Source organism: Phyllobates terribilis, unplaced genomic scaffold (genome assembly GCF_046119375.1).
Source record: "Phyllobates terribilis strain yellow unplaced genomic scaffold, ASM4611937v1 Scaffold_51__1_contigs__length_9155689, whole genome shotgun sequence".
Taxonomy (NCBI): domain Eukaryota; kingdom Metazoa; phylum Chordata; class Amphibia; order Anura; family Dendrobatidae; genus Phyllobates; species Phyllobates terribilis.
Window position 1 is genome coordinate 5,785,275 of NW_027362811.1, and position 21,381 is coordinate 5,806,655.

The 21,381-nt window shown below is 47.8% G+C and overlaps 1 pseudogene; it reads left to right on the top strand.

The window, feature by feature from the left end:
- Nucleotides 1-18,935: 18,935 nt before the first annotated feature.
- LOC141191717 (uncharacterized) overlaps nt 18,936-21,381 on the top strand; it is a 36,242-nt pseudogene continuing 33,796 nt past the window's right edge.

Genomic DNA, 21,381 nt, shown 5'->3' on the forward strand with positions numbered 1-21,381 from the left:
GTGATAAGTTTAAAACGGACTCTATATTGGATGGGCAACCAATGCAATGACTGGCACAGGGAAGAGGCATCTGAGTAGCGGTTGGCGAGGAATATGATCCTGGCTGCTGCGTTCAGGACGGATTGGAGAGGGGAGAGTTTAGTAAGAGGGAGACCGATTAGTAGAGCGTTGCAATAGTCAAGACGAGAATGAATAAGAGCGACAGTAAGAGTTTTTGCCGAGTCAAAGGTGAGAAAAGTCCTGATTCTTGAGATGTTTTTGAGGTGTAGATGACATGAACGAGCGAGTGATTTGATGTGAGGAGTGAAAGAAAGATCTGAATCAAAAATGACCCCAAGACAGCGGGCTTGTAGCTGGGGAGTAATGGTTGAGCCACAAACGGAGATGGCAATATCGGGCACAGGTAGATTAATGGAGGGAGGAAAGACGAGTAGTTCAGTTTTTGACAGATTCAGTTTTAGGTAGAGGGAGGACATAATGTTAGACACAGCAGAAAGACAATCACTGGTCTTTTGTAGTAATGCAGGGGTGATGTCCGGAGCAGAGGTGTATAATTGGGTGTCATCAGCATAGAGATGGTACTGAAAACTGAATCTGCTGATTGTTTGTCCAATAGGAGCGGTGTATAAGGAGAAAAGAAGGGGGCCGAGGACTGATCCTTGAGGAACCCCGACAGTAAGAGGAAGTAGGGAGGAGGAGGAGCCGGCAAAAGACACAGAGAAGGAGCGGTCAGAGAGATAAGAGGAGAACCAGGAGAGAACCGTGTCCTTGAGGCCAATAGTGCGGAGCATAGTGAGGAGGAGCTGATGATCCACAGTGTCGAATGCTGCAGAGAGATCCAGGAGAATCAGCAGGGAGTAGTGACCATTAGATTTAGCTGTTAGTAGATCATTAGAGACTTTAGTGAGGGCAGTTTCAGTAGAATGTAAAGAGCGGAAACCAGATTGTAAAGGGTCAAGAAGAGAGTTGTCTGAGAGATAGCGGATTAGACGGGAGTGGACCAGGCGTTCCAGGAGTTTAGAGATAAAGGGAAGATTGGAAACAGGTCTGTAGTTGGCCGTGCAGTTCTGGTCGAGGGATGGTTTTTTAAGTAATGGTTGTATGCTGGCGTGTTTAAAAGAAGAGGGAAAGATACCAGATGAGAGGGAAAGGTTGAAAATTTTAGTTAGGTGAGAGGTGACAGCTGGAGCAAGGGACTGAAGGAGATGTGAGGGAATAGGGTCGCTGGTGCAGGTGGTAGGGCGAGAAGATGCAAGGAGCCTGATCACTTCATCTTCCGTGACTGGTTCGAAGTCAGAAAATGAGCAAGATACAATGTGGCGGGGGGGGAGCATGCATAACATTTGGGGATTGGGAGAAAATTTCCTGTCGGATATGGTCAATTTTTTCTTTGAAATAGTTAGCCAGATTGTCAGCGCTGAGGTCGGTGGTCGGGGCCTGTGCTGTTTGATTGAGGAGAGAATGAAACGTGTCAAAGAGTCGTTTAGGATTATTGGATTAATGTGATGAAAGCCGGCCGGTGGGTGCAGCTCTCTGGCGCCCCCTTACCTCTCAGGTCAGTCAAGGTACTGCACCTAGAGAAAGTAGTGCCAGGAAGCTGCAACCAGCGCAGGGAACACGGTAGAGTGTTCCCCTTCAACGTCACTAAACCGTAACGTCACTACACAGCACAACTCGCTAGCGCCCTCTTAGCCTCAGGTCAGTCAAGGAACTGCACCTAGGATAAGCGGTCGCCAGAGAGACTGTCCTGTCCAGCTTTTATGCACAAACACTGATTACAAGCAAACAGGTCACAGGTGAGCATGTTACCTTTAGCAGCCATTCAAACCCATTTGTGTCAAATTCTGTGCATGTTATCAGTCCAAAATCACCAGGGTATGTGAACTTTTGATCAGGATCATTTGGATATTTTTGGTTGTCATTAAGATTTAAAAAGAGAAAACACAGTAGTTTGACAATAAATGACTTCACCCAACCAATAACCATGAGTGGAGAAGTTTTTTTTGTTCTCATTCATATTCTCTGAAACCAGGCCAAGAAAGGAAAAATTCTGCCGTTTTATGTAAACTTTTGAGCACGACTATATATACAGTACAGACCAAAAGTTTGGACACACCTTCTCATTTAAAGATTTTTCTGTATTTTCATTACTATGAAAATTGTACATTCACACTGAAGGCATCAAAACTATGAATTAACACATGTGGAATTGCATACTTAACAAAAAAGTGTGAAACAACTGAAAATATGTCTTATATTCTAGGTTCTTCAAAGTAGCCACCTTTTGCTTTGATGATGGCTTTGCACACTCTTGGCATTCTCTTGATGAGCTTCAAGAGGTAGTCACCGGAAATGTTTTTCACTTCACAGGTGTGCCCTGTCAGGTTTAATAAGTGGGATTTCTTGCCTTATAAATGGGGTTGGGACCAATCAGTTGTGTTGTGCAGAAGTCTGGTGGATCCACAGCTTATAGTCCTGCTGAATAGACATAATTTGTATTATGGCAAGAAAAAAGCAGTTAAGTAAAGAAAAACGAGTGGTCATCATTACTTTAAGAAATGAAGGTCAGTCAGTGCGAAAAATTGGGAAAACTTTGAAAGTGTCCCCAAGTGCAGTTGCAAAAGCCATCAAGCGCTACAAAGAAACTGTCTCACATGAGGACTGCCCCAGGAAAGGAAGACCAAGAGTCACCTCTGCTTCTGAGGATAAGTTTATCCGAGTCACCAGCCTCAGAAATCGCAGGTTAACAGCAGCTCAGATTAGAGACCAGGTCAATGCCTCACAGAGTTCGAGCAGCAGACACATCTCTACAACAACTTTTAAGAGGAGACTTTGTGCAGCTGGCCTTCATGGTAAAATAGCTGCTAGGAAACCACTGCTAAGGACAGGCAACAAGCAGAGGAGACTTGTTTGGGCTAAATAACACAAGGAATGGACATTAGACCAGTGGAAATCTGTGCTTTGGTCTGATGAGTCCAAATTTGAGATCTTTGGTTCCAACCACCGTGTCTTTGTGCGATGCAGAAAAGGTGAACGGATGGACTCTACATGCCTGGTTCCCACCGTGAAGCATGGAGGAGGAGGTGTGATGGTGTGGGGGGGCTTTGCTGATAACACTGTTGGGGATTTATTCAAAATTGAAGGCATACTGAACCAGCATGGCTACCACAGCATCTTGCAGCAGCATGCTATTCCATCCGGTTTGCGTTTAGTTGGACCATCATTTATTTTTCAACAGGACAATGACCCCAAACACACCTCCAGGCTGTGTAAGGGCTATTTGACCAAGAAGGAGAGTGATGGGGTGCTACGCCAGATGATCTGGCCTCCACAGTCACCAGACCTGAACCCAATCGAGATGGTTTGGGGTGAGCTGGACCGCAAAGTGAAGGCAAAAGGGCCTACAAGTGCTAAGCATCTCTGGGAACTCCTTCAAGATTGTTGGAAGACCATTTCCGGTGACTATCTTTTGAAGCTCATCAAGAGAATGCCAAGAGTGTGCACAGCAGTCATCAAAGCAAAAGGTGGCTACTTTGAAGAACCTAGAATATAAGACATATTTTCAGTTGTTTCACACTTTTTTGTTAAGTATATAATTCCACATGTGTTAATTCATAGTTTTGATGCCTTCAGTGTGAATGTACAATTTTCACAGTGATGAAAATACAGAAAAATCTTTAAATGAGAAGGTGTGTCCAAACTTTTGGTCTGTACTGTATATATATATCTATATCTATAATATAAGGCGGCATGCGTGTCTCTGTCTGAAGCCTCGATAGACTGCGCATGCGTGACGCGCAGTCTGGCTCCAGAGAGAAGCAGGCATCCAGCCGTTACAGGTAAGAGGAGTATATGGCGCCGGAGATCGCGGTATGCGTAGACACTGAACGCATACCGCGATCTCCGGCGCCATACTTACATACTTACCTGACCGGGAGGAGCGTTGCCGCGGCGCCTCTCTTCGCTGGAGACCGGGGGCGGAGTGAAGGCGTCGGACCGGCGCATGCGCATTGCGCTACCCGGCACCATTTTACTGAAGACACATTTACAATGACATCCTGCATGGGGCATTATAAAGAGAGGGGGGTGACATCCTGCATGGGGCATTATAAAGAGAGGGGGGTGACATCCTGCATGGGGCATTATAAAGAGAGGGGGTGACATGCTGCATGGGGCATTATAAAGAGAGGGGGTGACATCTTGCATGGGGCATTATAAAGAGAGGGGGGTGACATCCTGCATGGGGCATTATAAAGGGGGGGAGGTGACATCCTGCATGGGGCATTATAAAGAGAGGAGGTGACATCCTGCATGGGGCATTATAAAGGGGGGGTGACATCCTGCATGGGGCATTATAAAGAGAGGAGGTGACATCCTGCATGGGGCATTATAAAGAGAGGGGGGTGACATCCTGCATGGGGCATTATAAAGAGAGGGGGGTGACATCCTGCATGGGGTATTATAAAGAGAGGAGGGTGACATCCTGCATGGAGCATTATAAAGAGAGGGGGTGACATCCTGCATGGGGCATTATAAAGAGAGGGGGGTGACATCTTGCGTGGGGCATTATAAAGAGAGGGGGGGTGACATCCTGCATGGGGCAATATAAAGAGAGGGGGGGGGGTGACATCCTGCATGGGGCATTATAAAGAGAGGGGGGGGTGACATCATGCATGGGGCATTATAAAGAGAGGGGGTTGACATCCTGCATGGGGCATTATAAAGAGAGGGGGGTGACATCCTGCATGGGGCATTATAAAGAGAGGGGGTGACATCCTGCATGGGGCATTAAAAAGAGAGGGGGGGCATCCTGCATGGGGCATTATAAAGAGAGGGGGGTGAGATCCTGCATGGGGCATTATAAAGAGGGGGCGTGACATCCTGCATGGGGCCTTATAAAGAGGGGGGGTGACATCCTGCATGGGGCCTTATAAAGAGGGGGGGTACATCCTGCATGGTGCATTATAAATAGAAGGGGGAACAGCCTGCATGGTGCATTATAAGGGGGGGGGGCAGCCTGCATAGTGCTTTATGTGGGGTGAACAGCCTGCATGGAGCATTATAAGGGGGGGGGGACAGCCTGTATGGGGCATTATGTGGGGGGTAACAGCCTGCATGGAGCATTATAAGGGGGGGACAGCCTGTATGGGGCATTATGTGGGGGGTAACAGCCTGCACGGGGCATTATATGGGGGCCAGTATCCTGTATGGAGCGTTATAAGAGGACCAGTATCCTGTATGGAGCGTTATATGGGGGCCAGTATCCTGTATGGAGCTTTATAAGGGGGCCAGTATCCTGTATGGAGCTTTATAAGGAGACCAGTATCCTGTATGGAGCATTATATGGGGGCCAGTATTCCGTATGGAGCCTTATATGGGGGCCAGTATTCCGTATGGAGCCTTATATGGGGGCCAGTATTCCATATGGAGCCTTATATGGGGGCCAGTATTCCGTATGGAGCCTTATATGGGGGCCAGAATTCCGTATGGAGCCTTATATGGGGGCCAGTATTCCATATGGGGCCTTATATGGGGGCCAGTATTCCGTATGGGGCCTTATATGGGGGCCAGTATTCCGTATGGGGCCTTATATGGGGGCCAGTATTCCGTATGGGGCCTTATATGGGGGTCAGTATTCCGTATGGGGCCTTATATGGGGGCCAGTATTCCGTATGCAGCCTTATATGGGGGCCAGTATTCCATATGCAGCCTTATATGGGGGCCAGAATTCCGTATGGAGCCTTATATGGGGGCCAGTATTCCATATGGGGCCTTATATGGGGGCCAGTATTCCGTATGGGGCCTTATATGGGGGCCAGTATTCCGTATGGGGCCTTATATGGGGCCAGTATTCCGTATGCAGCCTTATATGGGGGCCAGTATTCCGTATGCAGCCTTATATGGGGGCCAGTATTCCGTATGGAGCCTTATATGGGGGCCAGTATTCCATATGGGGCCTTATATGGGGGCCAGTATTCCGTATGGGGCCTTATATGGGGGCCAGTATTCCGTATGGGGCCTTATATGGGGGCCAGTATTCCGTATGCAGCCTTATATGGGGGCCAGTATTCCGTATGCAGCCTTATATGGGGGCCAGTATTCCGTATGCAGCCTTATATGGGGGCCAGAAGTCCGTATGCAGCCTTATATGGGGGCCAGTATTCCGTATGGAGCATTTTATGGGGGCCAGTATTCCGTATGGAGCATTTTATGGGGGCCAGTATTCCGTATGGAGCCTTATATGGGGGCCAGTATTCCTTATGGGGCCTTATATGGGGACCAGTATTCCTTATGGGGCCTTATATGGGGGCCAGTATTCCGTATGGAGCATTTTATGGGGGCCAGTATTCCGTATGGAGCCTTATATGGGGGCCAGTATTCTGTGTGGAGCGATTCGCCGGTTTCTGAGCTATTGTGGAATTTACAATAGATATCACTCATGTAATGTAAGAAGTGAAATCTTTGCATTGTACTATATATATATTTCTCTGCGGTATCTGTGCATCATGAATCGTGGTATGTGTTATAGGGGCCCATTGAGACTCTTTCGCCCGGGGCCCAGAGAAACCTGGAGCCGGCCCGGCTGACAGGAGCCCATAGATTCTGCTATCTTCCAGAATGTATGGGCTCCTTCCAGGACCTGACTACAGCCCATACATTCTAGGCTCAACCGTCCTGCATCCACTGAGGCCCCTGATCATGTGACCCCTGACTCCTCCCCTCCTGTGACCTCATCACAGGTCCTGTGCGCACACAACAGCCATATATGTGGTGGTGGCGGCTTGGTTGCGTCTAGTTTGGAGTTGATTATTTGTGCTCCTCCATTCTAGCTGATTCACCAGTGAGCCGTCTAGATTGGAGTTGATTTTTTGAGGCCTCATTTTATCAGCTCCACTCTAGGCGACTCAGCACTGAAGTGACTGGATCGGAGTGGATATTTTGTGCTCCTCATTCCAGCAACTCCACTCTAGACGGTTCACAGCTGAGGTGACTAGATCGGAGTTGAATTTTTGAGGCCTCACTGTAGTCACATGTTTTTGAAGACCTCATTCCAGCATCTCCCCTCTAGCTGATTCACTGGTGAGGTGACTGGATCGGGGGGATATATTGTGGTCCTCATTCCAGCATCTCCACTCTCGCTGATCACTGGTGAGGTGACTGGATCGGAGTTGATCTTTTGATGATCTCTCTGCAGCTTCTCCATTCTACACAGTTCAGTTTCTACAGTGATGTTCCTCAAAAAAACAACCCCAATGTCCAGAATGGAGCAGATTCCTGGATCCTCACAGCCTGCAATGTAGTGGAATTGGAATGTACACACATTGTAGATATATATCAGCTTTATAATTGTAATGATTTCATGTTTTTATTTTTTAGGTACTTGCTGAAACTGTTATATTTATTATGTATTTCCAAAGGGCAAAATTTTATTTTTTTCATGATTAATCAAACTTGCATTTTATTATCGCTTTTTGTAATATAAATAATCACACACAGCACTGATCGTTCAGTTTTACGCGGGGAATAACGTAAAAGAGCGCAGCGACAGAGTCCTCATAATTTACAACATTGTATTGGAGTGGATTTTTTGAGGACCTCATTTGAGCAACTCCATTCTAGCTGATTCACTAGTGAGCCGTCTAGATCGGAGTGGGTATTTTGAGGACCTCATTTGAGCAACTCCATTCTAGCTGATTCACTAGTGAGCCGTATAGATCGGAGTGGATTTTTTGAGGACCTCATTTGAGCAACTCCATTCTAGCTGATTCACTAGAGAGCCGTCTAGATCGGAGTGGGTATTTTGAGGATCTCCCTGTAGCCTCCAAACTGTACAGTTTGGTGCTGAGGTGACTGGAATAGAGTTTTTCAAAGAGTGAGAGGAGCTTCGCAGGGAGAAACATAACAGAGCGCAGCTGAGAGAGTCCTCATAATTTACAACATTGTATTGGAGTGGATTTTTTAAGGACCTCATTTGAGCAACTCCATTGTAGCTGATTCACTAGTGAGCCATCTAGATCGGAGTGGATTTTTTGAGGATCTTCCTGTAGCCTTCACTCTGTACAGTTTGGTGCTGAGGTGACTGGAATCGAGTTTTTCAAATAGTGAGAGGAGCTTCGCAGGGAGAAACATAACAGAGCGCAGCAACAGAGTCCTCATAATTGACAACATTGTATTGGAGTGGATTTTTTGAGGACCTCATTTGAGCAACTCCATTCTAGCTGATTCACTAGTGAGCCGTCTAGATCGGAGTGGATTTTTTAAGGACCTCATTTTAGTAACTCCATTCTAGCGGATTCACTAGTGAGCCGTCTAGATCGGAGTGGGTATTTTGAGGATCTCCCTGTAGCCTCCAAACTGTACAGTTTGGTGCTGAGATGACTGGAATCGTGTTTTTCAAAGAGTGGGAGGAGCTTCGCAGGGAGAAACATAACAGAGCGCAGCAACAGAGTCCTCATCATTTACAACATTGTATTGGAGTGGATTTTTTGAGGACCTCATTTGAGAAACTCCATTCTAGCTGATTCACTAGTGAGCCATCTAGATCGGAGTGGATTTTTTGAGGATCTTCCTGTAGCCTTCACTCTGTACAGTTTGGTGCTGAGGTGACTGGAATTTAGTTTTTCAAAGAGTAGGTGTAGCCTCGCGGGGAAAAAAATAACAGAGTGCAGCCGACAGTCCTCATAATTTACAACGTAAGATTGGAGTGGATTTTTTGAGGTCCTCATTTGAGCAACTCCATTCTAGCTGATTCACTAGTGAGCCGTCTAGATCGGAGTGGGTACTTTGAGGATCTCCCTGTAGCCTCCAAACTGTACAGTTTTGTGCTGAGGTGACTGGAATCGAGTTTTTCAAATAGTGAGAGGAGCTTCGCAGGGAGAAACATAACAGAGCGCAGCAACAGAGTCCTCATAATTTACAACATTGTATTGGAGTGGATTTTTTGAGGACCTCATTTGAGAAACTCCATTCTAGCTGATTCACTAGTGAGCCATCTAGATCGGAGTGGATTTTTTGAGGATCTTCCTGTAGCCTTCACTCTGTACAGTTTGGTGCTGAGGTGACTGGAATTTAGTTTTTCAAAGAGTAGGTGTAGCCTCGCGGGGAAAAAAATAACAGAGTGCAGCCGACAGTCCTCATAATTTACAACGTAAGATTGGAGTGGATTTTTTGAGGTCCTCATTTGAGCAACTCCATTCTAGCTGATTCACTAGTGAGCCGTCTAGATCGGAGTGGGTACTTTGAGGATCTCCCTGTAGCCTCCAAACTGTACAGTTTTGTGCTGAGGTGACTGGAATCGAGTTTTTCAAATAGTGAGAGGAGCTTCGCAGGGAGAAACATAACAGAGCGCAGCAACAGAGTCCTCATCATTTACAACATTGTATTGGAGTGGATTTTTTGAGGACCTCATTTGAGAAACTCCATTCTAGCTGATTCACTAGTGAGCCATCTAGATCGGAGTGGATTTTTTGAGGATCTTCCTGTAGCCTTCACTCTGTACAGTTTGGTGCTGAGGTGACTGGAATTTAGTTTTTCAAAGAGTAGGTGTAGCCTCGCGGGGAAAAAAATAACAGAGTGCAGCCGACAGTCCTCATAATTTACAACGTAAGATTGGAGTGGATTTTTTGAGGTCCTCATTTGAGCAACTCCATTCTAGCTGATTCACTAGTGAGCTGTCTAGATCGGAGTGGATTTTTTGAGGACCTCATTTTAGCAACTCCATTGTAGCTGATTCACTAGAGAGCCGTCTAGATCGGAGTGGGTATTTTGAGGATCTCCCTGTAGCTTCCAAACTGTACAGTTTGGTGCTGAGGTGACTGGAATTGAGTCTTTCGAGAGTGGGCGGAGCCTCGTGGGGATAAACGTAACAGCGCAGCGACAGAGTCCTCATAATTACCAGTAATGGATTGGAGTGGATTTTTTGAGGACCTCATTTTAGCAACTCTATTCTAGCTGATTCTTCATTGAGCCGTCTGGATCGGAGCGGATTTTTTTTGTGGACCTCCCTGTAGCCTCCAAACTGTACAGTTTGGTGCTGAGGTGACTGAAATCAATTTTTTTTTAAAGAGAGCGGAACCTCGCGGGGAAAAGCGTAACACAGCGCAGCAACAGAGTCCTCATAATTTACAACATTGTATTGGAGTGGATTTTTTGAGGACCTCATTTTAGCAACTCCATTCTAGCTGATTCACTAGTGAGCTGTCTAGATCGGAGTGGATTTTTAGAGGATCTCTCTGCAGCCTCCATTCTGTACAGTTTGGTGCTGAGGTGACTGGAATTCAGCTTTTCAAAAAGTGGCGGAGCCTCGCAGGGATAAACGTAACAGAGCGCAGCCGAGAGAGTCCTCATAATTTACCACATTAGATTGGAGTGGATTTTTTGAGGACCTCAAGCAGCCTCTGTGGCCAAATGTTTGAGACCTCCACTCGAGTCTATAAAGCTACAGCTGACAATCAAAATACAGGGTGCCATGATATACTGAGGGGCTGCCATTGGTTTGATTAGTATTTCTGTGATGACAGAGTCTCTTTACCCCCTGAGTGATTTCAGACCAATCACCTATTCTGTGGAGAAGTGATAAAGATTTACAAGACAGTGACTTGAAGGGTCAACTTGATATTTGAATTTTTTTCTCAAAACTTTATTTCAGTTATATTTTCAAGCAGATCAGGGGATGTTCATATCCTGAGACCACCATAAGATGCCCCAAAAAAACTCACTGTGTTCACCGAGGGGTGCGCAGTTCAGGCATAAGAAAAGTATACACAGTCCATAATATGGATATCCATGGAAAACAGAGGGCTTGTAGTGATCGATGGGTTATTGCATTGTAGGGTGTCTAGGTTCTGCTTAAAAGTATAAGGACATTCACAAATGAAAAAGATATCATACAAGGTTTACTTAAATCTCACAAATGAGAAAACAGGTGTACTGGTGTGATAATTCTAATAATACAGGTGCATCTCACTAAATTAGAATATCATCAAAAAGTTAATTTATTTCAGTTCTTCAATACAAAAAGTGAAACTCATATATTATATAGAGTCATTACAGACAGAGGGATCTATTTCAAGTGTTTATTTCTGTTAATGTTGATGATTATGGCTTATAGCCGATGAAAACACAAAAGTCATTATCTCAGTAAATTAGAATAATTAACAAAATACACCTGCAAAGGCTTCCTAAGCATTTAACAAGGTCCCTTAGTCTGTTTCAGTAGGCTCCACAATCATGGGGAAGACTTCTGACTTGACAGATGTCCAGAAGGCAGTCACTGACACACTCCACAAGGTCCCAGAGTCTGGAGGAAGAGTGGAGAGGCCACAATCCAAGCTGCTGGAGGTCTAGGGTGAAGTTTCCACAATCAGTGATGGTTTGGGGAGCCATGTCATCTGCTGGTGTAGGGCCACTGTGTTTTATCAAGACCAAAGTCAGCGCAGCCGTCTACCAGGACATTTTACAGCACTTCATGCTTCCCTCTGCCGACAAGCTTTTTGGAGATGGAAATGTCATTCTCCAGCAGGACTTGGCCCCTGTCCACACGGCCAAAAGTACCAGTACCTGGTTTACACACAACAGTATCACTGTGCTTGGTTGGCAGCAAACTCGCCTGACCTTAACCCCATAGAGAATCTATTATAGAGAATCTATGGGGTATTGTCAAGAGGAAGATGAGGGACACCAGACCCAACAATGCAGACGAGCTGAAGGCGGCTATCAAAGCCACCTGGGCTTCCATAACACCTCAGCAGTGCCACAGGCTGATCGCCTCTATGCCACATTGCCGCAATGATGCAGTAATTGATGCACAAGGAGCCCGACCAAGTACTGAGGGCATTTACTGAACAGTCATTTCAGTAGGACATTTCGGATTTTAAAATAATTTTTCAAGCTGTTATAAAAGTATTCTAATTTACTGAGATAATGACTGTTGTGTTTTCATTGGCTGTAAACCATAATCAACATTAACAAAAATAAACACTTGAAATAGATCCCTCTGTGTGTAATGACTCTATAGAATAGATCCCTCTGTGTGTAATGACTCTATAGAATAGATCCCTCTGTGTGTAATGACTCTATAGAATAGATCCCTCTGTGTGTAATGACTCTATAGAATAGATCCCTCTGCGTGTAATGACTCTATAGAATAGATCCCTCTGCGTGTAATGACTCTATAGAATAGATCCCTCTGCGTGTAATGACTCTATAGAATAGATCCCTCTGCGTGTAATGACTCTATAGAATAGATCCCTCTGCGTGTAATGACTCTATAGAATAGATCCCTCTGCGTGTAATGACTCTATATAATAGATCACTCTGTGTGTAATGTCTCTATATAATAGATCCCTGTGTGTAATGACTATATAATAGATCCCTCTGTGTGTAATGACTCTATATAATAGATCCCTCTGCGTGTAATGACTCTATATAATAGATCACTCTGTTTGTAATGACTCTATATATGAGTTTCACTTTTTGTATTGAAGAACTGACAAAGTAACTTTTTGATGATATTCTAATTTAGTGAGATGCATCTGTAGATAAAAGGGTTTCTTAACTTCAATTGATGTCATAGCACAGACCTGCATCAACTCAGCTTAAACGGAACAAACCCCTAGGACCCTATTCATCATAGTGTTTACTCCAGATTTCTGTTATAAAATGCTCAATCGTATAATTTGGATGCAACTGATGACTATGTAAAAACGTTGCACCTTTTTGCTTTCTAATGCCATTTTTATGGGTAAGTGGGCCGGGTCGTGATGACTGCTGTTTGGCAACTTCATCATGAGCAGCGGTGGTCGCTACAAATCCTACTCCAGTCAGTGGCATAGCATGGAGGCGCTGTCCAGCCATCAGACGCTTCTGATCAATATGTCTCTTAATGAATCAGGAGCTGCGTCCTTCACCCCCGCCCTCTCATCAAGACATTAATCAGGTGCAGAGTTCTTTTAAGGTGACAATGCAGCAATTTAGCTCGAGGAGTTAATATTTTCTATGCATTTATGTACATAAGTGACAGCCGAGTGCTGTGATGGCCTATTTTTATTAGTCCCATACAGAATCCATGAATGGACGGACAGACCTGTGCTAAGCATAAGTGAATTTTTTTTTATTAAATATGGACATAGTCTTTCCTAAGTAACATTGGGGTCCCTGGTGGTCCTAACCTCAGCAACTTGTTTTATCCAATATGACTAACAGTGCGTTCTTCACTTGCATTTCCACATGCGGGTTGACAAGCGCTTTCCAAGAGATTTTAGCATCACTTGGAAAGTGCTTGACAACTTGGTCACACTATATAAATCCATGCAACCGGCATATATAGTGTGACCATAAAAGAATGGTAAAAAATAAATCTATACTTACCCTCTGATGGCCCCCGGTGTCTTGCTTTGCTCCGTTCTGGCTGCCGGCAGATCGCGGTACACTGAAGGACCTGCCGACGTCAGCGTCGCGTGACCCGTCACATGACTATGAAGTCAGCGCAGGTCCTTCAGTCCATCGCGTTCTGCCGGCATGGGAGGACGAGTGCAGCGCGGGCCGCCAGAAGGTAAATAACATTTATTTTTTATTTTCTTTTTTTCACAGTGTCTATGGTACGCAGGTCCGGAGGAGAGTCTTCTCTCCTCTAGACCTGCGTACCATCCGCACATTGAACGCTTGTATTCCGCATGTACTTATCTAGTGAAGCGGAATGCATGCCTTCTAATGCAAGTCACTGGCGGCAAAAACGCAGCACTGCCGCAAAATAGTTGGTAGTGCTGCGTTTTTTTCCCCAGCTTGCGGTACACTGAAGGACCTGCCGTCACATGACTAAATGACGTCAGCGCAGGTCCTTCAGTCCACAGCACGCTGCCGGCAAGTGAAGACTAGGAGAGCGGGGGCCATCAGAAGGTAAGTATAATATTTATTTTTTATTTATTCTTTTTTTCACAGGTTCTATGGTACACAGGTCCGGAGGAGAGTCTCCTGTCCTCCACACCCGGGTACCATCCGCACATAGAAACGCATATTATCCATGTGTGCAAATGTGCTGACACGGATAATATGCGTTTCAATGCAAGTCAATTACAGTAATTACGCTGCATGTCCGCAAAATTAATTGACATGCTGCGTATTTTTCCGCAATGATAATGCGCAGCGGAAATTTCCGCAGCATGTGCACAGCACAGATTATCATTGGGGAACATGGCAGACCTTCTACCAAGCGTTTAAGCATTTCTGCAGAGTTTTTGCTGGTGCTTAAACGCATCGTGGCACACAGCCTAAAAGCGTGTCCATCCCCCGGCCTGTGTTCATGGACTGTAATGTAATCAGGCCTAGGTCAACATCTCTTGTTGCATCTAGAGGGTGTGAACCCTTCCCCCATCCAGGGGCTGATCCCAGTAGACAGAACAATAGACTCATGTTTGGCCCAGTCAGTTGCGTGGTGCCTCCCGACGCTGGAGGGTCTCAGGCTGCGGCCAGACCCTCGTGGCGTGTGTGGATTGATAGAAGTTACCACGTGGGACTGTGTTGTGTCCTTCATCTGCTGGATCCATTGAACTCATCCAAGGACTATTTCTATATTTTCTCTGGCGGGAGGCGCCCCCGGACTTGTTTCTGCCGTTATATAGAAAAAACGAACCAAATACGGAGAATATGGCAAAGAATCAAAAAACTTTATTGTAAACAATATACAGAAAAGACAAACATGATTAAAAAGGACGACACACAGACAACCAAACTGGGTGACACATATACAACATAATAATAGATGTTACATATCTATTAGGACAAAGTGCAAGAAGTGCTCGAATTCAAGGCATTTATGCACTGGTACAAAATTATGGTATATTTCATCACTATGGATATGTACCACGTGCCATATGGCCTATAGTGCCCTATTAAGAAATGCTAGAGAATTATATTGCACTCTTACCCATATTAGATCAGCACTCAGAATAAACAAGGACCCCAATGCGTGTTTCGCGTGGTATATCCTATGGCTTCCTCGGGGGGATTGTTTAATAGGACCTTCCATGTCTGTTTAAATATACTTTAGGGCCTGCGGTTACGTGACCACAACGGACCAATCATCTCCTGGACCATCAGCGCATGCGCGCTGAACCGCCCGAGCCAGATGCGTCACGCACGGCCATCAAGGTGAACCACGCATGACAGGGAACCAGGACACGTTGCCAAGGACGCCCAACATGCGCAGACACCATGCAGATGCCGTGCATGACGCAGAGGCAAGAGGAGGCACAGCACCCACGCGCTCGCCAAAGAGAACACAGCAACGCATTTAGACAAGTATAGTAACGCAACTACTTAATAATGCAAAAATGTGTTAGAGTAAGAAGTATCATCTTCCTATAATTGCAACACGATTCTGTCAGTACGAAAATCAATTTTCTTGGTCCAATTTAATTGTTGCTCGTAGTATCCTCATATTGATTAACCATATGTAGGTGATCCATATAGATGGTGCATATAGACTATGGAGCGGGAAAGTTACAAATGACAAAGAAAACTAATTAAAATCAACACATACAATTGTATAAAAATACCACAAAGAATATATCTATTAAAGAAATGGGTGAAGCTCAGGGCCTCATTAAGGCCATTTGGCGTCATTGTTCCCAGTTCCACTATCCATTTGGTTTCCCCTTGAGCCAGAACTTTTTTACATTTCCACCCCTAATGCCACTATGGATGACATCAATACCACGTACCATAAATGTTTCAGGATTTCTCCCATGACAGATTTTAAAATGGCGTGCTATCGTCTTTAAGGAGGTTGTGTCGGCCACCGTCCTCGTACCCCATGTCACCTCACACCAGCCCCCTGGATGCCCCTCTACATACCCCATGCCCCTCACACCAGCCACACAGCCCCCTGGATGCCGCTCTACATACCCCATGCCCCCTCACCACCCACACAGCCCCCTGGATGTCCCTCTACATACCCCATGCCTCCTCACCACCCACACAGCCCCCTGGATGTCCCTCTACATACCCCATGCCTCCTCACACCACCCACACAGCCCCCTGGATGTCCCTCTACATACCCCATGCCTCCTCACACCACCCACACAGCCCCCTGGATGTCCCTCTACATACCCCATGCCTCCTCACACCACCCACGCAGCCCCTTGGATATCCCTCTACATACCCCATGCCTCCTCACACCACCCACGCAGCCCCCTGGATGTCCCTCTACATACCCCATGCCTCCTCACACCACCCACGCAGCCCCCTGGATGTCCCTCTACATATCCCATGCCTCCTCACACCACCCACACAGCCCCCTGGATGACCCTCTACATATCCCATGCCTCCTCACACAACCCACACAGCCCCCTGGATGTCCCTCTACATATCCCATGCCTCCTCACACCACCCACACAGCCCCCTGGATGTCCCTCTACATACCACATGCCTCCTCACACCAGCCACACAGCCCCCTGGATGTCCCTCTACACACCCCATGCCTACTCACACTACCCACACAGCCCCCTGGATGTCCCTCTACACACCCCATGCCCCTCACACCAGCCACACAGTCCCCTGGATGTCCCTCTACATATCCCATGCCTACTCACACAAACCACACAGCTCCCTGGATGTCCCTCTACATATCCCATGCCTCCTCACACCAGCCCCCTGGATGCCCCTCTACATACCCCATGCCTCCTCACACCAGCCACGCAGCTCCCTAGATGCCCCTCTACATATCACATGCCCCCTCACACCACCCACACAGACCCCTGGATGCCCCTGTATATATCCCATGCCTCCTCACACCAGCCACACAGCCCCCTGGATGTCCCTCTACATACCCCATGCCTCCTCACATAAGCCACACAGCCCCCTGGATGTCCCTCTACATACCCCATGCCCCCTCACACCAGCCACACGGCCCCCTGGATGTCTCTCTACATACCCCATGACTCCTCACACCAGCCACACAGCCCCCTGGATGTCCCTCTACATACCCCATGCCTCCTCAAACCAGCCACACAGCCCCCTGGATGTCCCTCTACATACCCCATGCCTCCTCACACCAGCCACACAGCCCCCTGGATGCCCCTCTACATACCCTATGCCTCCTCACACCAGCCACACAGCCCCCTGGATGTCCCTCTACATACCCCATGCCTCCTCACACCAGCCACACAGCCCCCTGGATGTCCCTCTACATACCCCATGCCTCCTCACACCAGCCACACAGCCCCCTGGATGTCCCTCTACATACCCCATGCCCCCTCACACCAGCCACACAGCCCCCTGGATGTCCCTCTACATACCCCATGCCCCTCACACCAGCCACACAGCCCCTTGGATGTCCCTCTACATACCCCATGCCTCCTCACACCAGCCACACAGCCCCCTGGATGTCCCTCTACATACCCCATGCCTCCTCACACCAGCCACACAGCCCCCTGGATGTCCCTCTACATACCCCATGCCTCCTCACACCAGCCACACAGCCCCCTGGATGCCCCTCTACATACCCCATGCCTCCTCACACCAGCCACACAGCCCCCTGGATGCCCCTCTACATACTCCATGCCTCCTCACACCAGCCACGCAGCCCCCTGGATGTCCCTCTACATACCTCATGCCTCCTCACACCCACACAGCCCCCTGGATGTCCCTCTACACACCCCATGCCCCTCACACCAGCCAGGCAGCCCCCTGGATGTCCCTCTACATACCCCATGCCCCTCACACCAGCCACACAGCCCCCTGGATGTCCCTCTACATACCCCATGCCCCTCACACCAGCCACACAGCCCCCTGGATGCCCCTCTACATACCCCATGCCCCCTCACACCAGCCAGACAGCCCCCTGGATGTCCCTCTACATACCCCATGCCCCTCACACCAGCCACACAGCCCCCTGGATGTCCCTCTACATACCCCATGCCCCCTCACACCAGCCACACAGCCCCCTGGATGTCCCTCTACATACCCCATGCCCCTCACACCAGCCACACAGCCCCTTGGATGTCCCTCTACATACCCCATGCCTCCTCACACCAGCCACACAGCCCCCTGGATGTCCCTCTACATACCCCATGCCTCCTCACACCAGCCACACAGCCCCCTGGATGTCCCTCTACATACCCCATGCCTCCTCACACCAGCCACACAGCCCCCTGGATGCCCCTCTACATACCCCATGCCTCCTCACACCAGCCACACAGCCCCCTGGATGCCCCTCTACATACTCCATGCCTCCTCACACCAGCCACGCAGCCCCCTGGATGTCCCTCTACATACCTCATGCCTCCTCACACCCACACAGCCCCCTGGATGTCCCTCTACACACCCCATGCCCCTCACACCAGCCAGGCAGCCCCCTGGATGTCCCTCTACATACCCCATGCCCCTCACACCAGCCACACAGCCCCCTGGATGTCCCTCTACATACCCCATGCCCCTCACACCAGCCACACAGCCCCCTGGATGCCCCTCTACATACCCCATGCCCCCTCACACCAGCCAGACAGCCCCCTGGATGTCCCTCTACATACCCCATGCCCCTCACACCAGCCACACAGCCCCCTGGATGTCCCTCTACATACCCCATGCCCCCTCACACCAGCCAGACAGCCCCCTGGATGTCCCTCTACATACCCCATGCCCCTCACACCAGCCACACAGCCCCCTGGATGTCCCTCTACATACCCCATGCCTCCTCACACCAACCACACAGCCCCCTGGATACCCCTCTACATACCCCATGCCTCTCACACCACCCACACAGCCCCCTTTATGCCTCCACAGCATTTATCCACATGGTCAGTTCCCCCCACCTTAGTCCTCACAGCACAACGCTGAACACGAGCTCCTCATCACCATCCTCCTGTCCCGGCCCAATGTGCACTGCTGCAGCTGCAGGTGGAAGAGTATCCACTGGACTGAGAAGCCCCGCCCCTTCCGGTGACGTCATGATAGAATGAAATCACTCCTCCCCCTCAAGAGATCAACTCCAAACTAGACGCTACCTGACAACCAGCACAGCAGAGTCCTGCATCCACTGAGGCCCCTGATCATGTGACCCCTGACTCCTCCCCTCCTGTGACCTCATCACAGCTCCTGTGCGCACACAACAGCCATATATGTGGTGGCGGCTCTGCAGGTGGAGGTATGTGGAGACCCCATTACTGGGCGCAGGGGGCATTAACCCCTTCAGCACGGAGACTCTTTGGGGGTCTTGTGTTGTCCCTTTATAAGAATCATAAGGTTTCTGTTCTGTTTCCTGTAATAGATACATACGACCCAACTATGGAGACAGGAAGGGAGGAAACGTATTGTTCTCAGAGTACAGGACCCCCACAGTGTAATGCCCCCATTATGCCCCTTATGCAGGATGTATGATGCCCCCACACAGTGTAATGCCCCCATTATGCCCCTTATGCAGGATGTATGATGCCCCCCCACACAGTGTAATGCCCCCATTATGCCCCTTATGTAGTATGTATGATGCCCACACACAGTGTAATGCCCCCATTATACCCCTTATGCAGGATGTATGATGCCCCCACAGTGTAATGCCCCCATTATGCCCCTTATGCAGTATGTATGATGCCCACCACAGTGTAATGCCCCCATTATGCCCCTTATGCAGGATGTATGATGCCCTACACAGTGTAATGCCCCCATTATGCCCCTTATGCAGGATGTATGATGCCCCCATTATTCCCCTTATGCAGGATGTATGATGCCTCCCCACAGTGTAATGCCCCCATTATGCCCCTTATACAGGATGTATGATGCCCTCACACAGTGTAATGCCCCCATTATGCCCCTTATGTAGTATGTATGATGCCCTCACACAGTGTAATGCCCCCATTATGCCCCTTATGCAGGATGTATGATGCCTCCCACAGTGTAATGCCCCCATTATGCCCCTTATGCAGGATGTATGATGCCCCCACACAGTGTAATGCCCCCATTATGCCCCTTATGCAGTATGTATGATGCCCCCACACAGTGTAATGCCCCCATTATACCCCTTATGCAGTATGTATGATGCCCCTACACAGTGTAATGCCCCCATTATTCCCCTTATGCAGGATGTATGATCCCCCCCCACAGTGTAATGCCCCCATTATGCCCCTTATGCAGGATGTATGATCCCCCCCCACAGTGTAATGCCCCCATTATGTCCCTTATGCAGGATGTATGGTGCCCCACACAGTGTAATGCCCCCATTATGCCCCTTATGCAGGATGTATGATGCCCCCCCACAGTGTAATGCCCCCATTATGCCCCTTATGCAGGATGTATGATGCCCCCACACAGTGTAATGCCCCCATTATGCCCTTTATGCAGTATGTTTGATGCCCCCACAGTACCGCCTGAGGTCCTGCAGTTGGAATAATCCCTCTGGAGTTGGTTTTCCCTTTGCCTGCTCCCCTCCATGTAGACCCTCGAGCATGTATACATGCATGTAGGGGAGCAGCCGGCCTTACTAGATATCGAGGCTTTGTACAGTAATATACGGCCTGAGGATGGTATCAGAGGGGTAAGACGTTTCTTTTAATCGAGATCAGTACAGTGTAGCAGACATAATGACTTCATGGAGGATCTTCTAAAATTCACTCTTACTCATAACTTCTTTCTTTTTGACAGGCAGTACTTCCTCCAGCTCAGGGGTACTGCGATGGGGAACCCCTGTGCCCCCTCATGTGCTAACTTATCCCTGGACTGATGGGAGGAAAACATAATATTCTTTGATGATTATAAGTGGTGGTATGGTACAAATATATTGACTACATTTTTATCATCTGGTCGGGGACGAGTGAACAATCTTTTTAATTTGTCGGGGAACTCAACATCAATAGAGTGGGCCTTAGATTTACATCTGAATTTAATTCTAATCATAATTTTTATTTTTATAGCACCAACATATTCCACAGCACTTTACAATTTTAGGGGGGATTTATACAGACAATACAGACTTTACAGAATAAGCATAACTCAGATGTTAAACGGAGTGAGGGTCGCAAGCTTACAGTCTGTAAGGAAATAGGGGAGACATAAAGGTAAAATGTAGATATATTCTATAATACAGCCTTAATATAGTAAATAGGGTAAGTACGTAACACTACATGAACTGGTTGCCAGCCAGTATGTGTACAGTACAGACAGAGGCTAATCAGTGCATGAATGGTATGAGCATGATTTTGAAGAAAATTTTAATATGGGCCAAACTGGGACAGTTAGATAAGTGTGTTGAGGTGATAGGCCAGTCTAAAGAAATGGGTTTTTATGGCTCGCTTAAAACTGTGAGTATTAGGAATTAATTGAATTGTCCTGGGTAGTGCATTCCAAAGAATTGGTGCAGCACGCGAGAAATCTTGGAGGCGGGAGTGGGAGACT